This window comes from Conger conger, chromosome 7 (genome assembly GCF_963514075.1).
Source record: "Conger conger chromosome 7, fConCon1.1, whole genome shotgun sequence".
NCBI classification, from domain to species: Eukaryota; Metazoa; Chordata; class Actinopteri; order Anguilliformes; family Congridae; genus Conger; species Conger conger.
The window spans coordinates 17,926,881-17,932,604 of record NC_083766.1 but is presented as its reverse complement, the minus strand read 5'-3'; positions in this window follow the sequence as shown (position 1 = coordinate 17,932,604).

Genomic DNA, 5,724 nt, shown 5'->3' with positions numbered 1-5,724 from the left:
CCATTGACCCTCATTATCTAAGTTCAACTACCTCATTGACCCTTATTTAATGCTTCCTGCCATTAAATGCAAATTAAACGAGTTTTGAGTGGTTTTATTTGTCTTTTTTAACATTGCCTCTAAAACAATAGACCTGCGCGTGTTTATGGTTGCTGTAGATACTGTAACTATGTAAAAATGGACTTATATTTAAACATTCTGTGAGAAGTTTTCGAACCAAAACTAGACTTAATCTGAGCACGTAGCGCGTCATCCATTGAGAAACGTATCGATTAAAACTCAGCAAACATGTTCAAAATACGTTTCAAGTCAAGCTTCCACCGCCAGAGTTCACATAGACTACGCGACAATTGAAGATACGCTGTCCATAAATTGCAATTTAACAAAGTACTGTTGTTTTTCAGTAAGTTTGCTACAGATACATAGCCCTTCTTTGACAGAAAGCAAGCTGAATAAAGAGAAGTGACATAAGATACTTTCCCTGCCTAAACGAGTGGAGTTTATGCAAGCGTGTGAATGTAGGTCAGCGCGAGGCAATGAAACGAATCGCTGTCCTACTGACCTACATGTCTTCGCACGACTTCATTTTACCCGAGGACCCAGCGGATAGGGAGATATCGGCCACTCCCATACTATTTTGCTGTGGGTCGAGTGAACTTGACAGTAAATATCGCTTCCCGTGATGGGAGGGGCGCCGATTGCGTAACTGGGCAAAATGAACGACGAAGCGTAAATTTCGGAATGGCTCAGTTTTTACACGGAGTACTTTCCTTCCCTCAGTGAAGCCTGGACGGCAGCAGCTTGTAGAACTGAAAAACTAATAGCAACGGGTTTAACAAACTAGCTAGCTCGGTAACATAGATAGGCTACAGATTGATTTGATGAAAATATTACATTAAAGAAGGCTGCCTGCGAAGTAGTATGTAGCCTACACACAATCTGTGGTTGGTTGCGCTGAACCTTTTGGTTTCCAGGCGTCACTGAGGGAAGGGAAGTACCATGGGCTTTTTATAATGGGTATGAAGTGATTAGCGATGTTGCGAATGGCAAAGCATGCACGAGGTGTTTTTCACGAGTTGCTATAACTATGCGACTGGGCATGTCAGCATTCAGGGTAGTTACTGAAACCCAGGAAAATTCCAACCTAGCTAAACGCTAGAGCCACAGAACTGTATAAGAACTGTGACTAGGCTGGACCTGCGCCAGACATTGTTTTACAAGTTTCCGTTTATTTTCTGGTTGCGTTCACTCATAAACTAGCTATAAATTACGCTGCAAGAATGTTTAAAATGAATGAATGTTTAAAATTTAGCGTCATCGACTATCTTGATCAGATAGCTTTATAATCGTAGGCTTATCTGAAGGGCTTGAATTGAACGTTCAAGGCTAGGCATACATAATCTAAACGATTTTCTTGAGACACTTTTTCCTCTGTTCAGAAATTAGATTACTTGCAGTGGCGATTAGCCCAGCTTCTTTCTTTATGACGAAAGTATGCTACGCTGAATTGTTCTCGTGCCAGTTGAGGTTATACAACTTAAAAGACCGCGTCAGTGTTACATGTTGCTATATGCGAACTTGGCTTTCACATCTATCGAAGCCAATATTATAAACGTAAGGCGCTGGATAAGTAGGTCACAGCAATGCATGACGTGTTACTGTACACTCGCACAGAAAAAGCATTAAAAAGATCTTGTTGTGCGGTGATATTACACAAGAGTAGCCTACAGTCGTAGCTACTTGACCCCGCCTCTCCTGTGCTGGCTATAGCATGCAGTGTTATTTTCGTTGGCATAAACAGCTGCTGTTATATAACACGGTGATAGATCCATTACTCAAAGCATTCAACAAAACACAAGGAGCATTAGGCAAAATATGTGTATCTTCTTCGTTACATAAGACCGCAACTTTCTTCAGTTATAAGGGGTTTGCATATCCTTTTCTGAACGGAAAGATTTGAAACAAGACGTAATACAACGTCTCAAATTATCGCCGTCCATTAAAACGTAGGCTATTTCCCATTTAGTTTTTCTAACCTAATACAGTGTCACAATACTAGACAAATCTTCCACAGAGCACTGAGACTACATTGTAATATGCTGTACTTTTAATGTGTTTGTAACATGAGTTAATACTAGAGGGATTGGAGATTGTTTCTGAATGTTTAAGCACAATGCTAAATGTTTAACAAAACAATACACTTGACAAACTAGTCCTAATTCACCCATATATTATTGCTAGCTCTAATTATCCATCACATGACTCGCCTGTTTCAGGAAATGAAACGAAACTAAATACCGAGTAGAAAACACTTCCAGATATGTAGCTATGGTTCCCAGTTAACACTGCGATATTTTATAAAGTACATTGCTGTAACGACATTGTGGTGCATGGACAACCTCATTATCTACTCCCTTGCATATCAAACAGAAACTGACTTTTCAAAATCTGTGCTCTTACTGTAAATTCTCACAATTTATACTTCTCACATATACTCTTTGTATTATTTGTGCAGTGCCTGTTGGCAAAACAGGGTTAGATATGAGGCTAATGTGTTGGATAGAGTCTTTGTTATGAGACTGCTTTGTCAAGAAGCCTCAATTTAATGTGTTGGGATTTGCTTTTCTGAAGCAGTTGCTGTAGTACCACATGTAATTTACACAGGTCAATGTACTGTAGAATTAAAATATTTTTTCAAGTATGGACATACAATAAATGATGATGAATTGTATTAATATAGTAGAATTGTATTAATATATGAAGCACACTCAAGGTGCTTGAATACAGCACATTTGGAACAGAATATTGGTCTGCTGCTGTAGCCCATCCATTTTAAGGTTTGATGTGTTGTGTGTTCAGAAAAGCTCTTCCTGTCAGCTTGAACCAGTCTGGCCATGCTCCTCTGACCGCTCTGGCATTTTCACCAACATAATTGCCACTCAATGTATGCTTTTTATTTTTTTGCACCATTTCCTGTACAATACAATACAAGAAGGACAAATTGAGACTGGAGGATATGGGAATCGTCACCCACAATTGCAGTGACTTTCCTGAGTGTCTGTTGGAAGTAGAACTTCTTGGAACTAATGTTCACAATGCATAATTAAAGTTTTTTTATCCTTGTGAGTGAAGGAGTTGAACCAGCTGGTGAAAGAGGATGTTAAATGTTTTCAATAAAAACAGTATCTTTTTATCCACTCCAAATGAATTCAGTTTCCACAAACAGCATCGCCGCAAAAATCTTGAATGGAGACTCTTGAATGGAGAATCTCCATTTAAAATTGAATTTAATCTAGGACTAAGCTTAACCTCTGTCTGCAAAACTGAAATAAAAAAAACACAAGGAAAAGTCAATAATCTCAATAATGAGAACAGACAGGATTATAATATTATTGAAACTCCATGGGCCAGTATATAATGTAGGTTAAAATCCCATTTAAACTTAATTAATTATATTAAACTACATTCATAAATGCTCAATGGACCTCATTCACGAAACCTTCATATGGTCAGATTTGATCGTAAACTGCGTAAAAATTCTTCCATGAGCATCTTTTTTTTCTTATCCAAATTTGCTCTTTGGTACAATCAAAATGTATGTATGTTTGGAAACATAAAATTACACAGAAGAGATTTCTATTTAGATAGCTTAATTATTTATGCAGTCAATTTAAGTTGTTGTCATATTAACAACAAAACGTTTATCAATACAATTATAGACTTAAGTAAGCGATTGTGTAGTGATTTTAACTGTATGAACAAGCCCATTTGAATAAGCTAAAATCTTTCTCTAGTTTTTCTTTTTTATTTAAAAACATTTTTACTTTATTACACCTACTTATTCATATGATTATCTAATCAGCCAATTGTGTGGCAGCAGTACAATACATACTATCATGTAGATACGTGTAGATACTTCAGTCAACCTTCAATCAACCATCGGAATGGGGAAAAAATGTGATCTAAGTGACTTTGACCGTGGAATGATTGTTGGTGGCAGACAGGGTGGTTTGAGTATCTCCGAAACTGCTGATCTCCTGGGATTTTAACGCATACTAGTCTCTAGGGTTTGCAAAGAATGGTACAAAAAACCAAAACAAATCCAGTGAGCAGCAGTTCTGCATTCTCTGTGCATTTACAGGTTCTTTAGTTCCCTCTAGAGGCAGTGCCTGTGAATTCCATGTTGGTACTTTGATGACAAAGCATGCATAGTCACAGCATGCAATATTTATGAAATTTTGGTTATTGGTTGCACTAGTGTATACTTGCTTTTCTGGAAATGTTGCTAGCCAGGTCAGGCACCTTTGCACAAATTCTTCAGATAAATGCACACCTATTTCTCCTACACTGAGGTAAGAAGTGTGAGTTAAATTAATGTAATGATACAGGAATTAAGCTACTGGACACCAGACTACATATATTGGAGACATTTAGCTCACTCAACCAGACTCCACCCCTCTGGTATTTAGTTTTATCACTTAATACCAGATCAATTTTAATAATCCACAAAAATTTAAATCAAGATCACATGGGTTTTAAACGACACAATCTTTATTATTAAAATACAGGAAAGATTCAGTTCTGTCACCAAAGGCACAACATTACTAATCCTACTGCTTATGACAGACTGGAGATGCAGCCTATGAGCTAATGATCTGTTGATATCATTATATTGAATTTGGACTGCATAATTGTTCATTTAATTCAAGTGCAGTTTCTGTATAGTAGCAACATACTACCAATTCCACCATACCTTGCATTTGGAACCACAGAATCTTAAAATGGTTGATGATTTAAAAATACAACCTTTCTTTTTATTCAGACATGTTTCTATTTGAAAGCCAAATATATTTCACAGTGCACAATATTGTTTTCATTATTGTAAACATTTCATATACCAACTCACTTCACATACAAATGGCAAGGGCCACTCTAGAGCCAACACAAAACATAGGACACAAAAAATGGATCTTGCAATCAAAATGTCAAGGCTTCATGGGTATGCATGTATATGCATAGAAACACAAACAGGCTTTCTTCGCTGTCTGCACAGTATTCATATGGCAGAAATGACCAACCCAGAAACCTTGTAATACTCAATTTTAGCGATGCAATGGTACATGTAAAAAAACTATTTTTCGGTTTGCACATGTTTAGTTCGGTTCAGTACAACAAAGAAAATAAGGAATACAGAGAACAGTAAACTCACTTTTCTTTCGCTTAAATAAAAAATCCAGCAAGGTGAATTCACAGAGAGTGCAGCTTATAGCTGAAGCACCAGTCAGTTGGTCAGTGTGCAAGTGCACAAGAAAAGGCAGTTAGAGGATCCTCTGATATCGATTAAGTCTACTGTTTATTCTGGATTCAGTGTTAACAAAGGTAGTGATGGGGAAAAAGGTACATAAAACAAAGTCTGTGCGTTGCATTGCATTGCAAGTATGCTCAGAGGTGGAAAGTCCAGGGGTCAGAATTGAAAAATCTTGCCATGAATTTTAATAATTAGTTCAACCTCTTGGCTGAAGAATTGTGCTAATTGCTGGGGAGGACTTTCAGAACCTGGATTTTCCACCTCTGTGTGTGCTAAGGGAATGTGTCTAGAGACATGAAAGAATTGAAACAAATCACTCTGGTGTGTCCCCTCTCTGTTACAAGAGCAGAAATGCATGCTTTACCTAGAGAAATTAAGCTGCAACCATCTTCTTTGCATTTTGACACAATAAAATA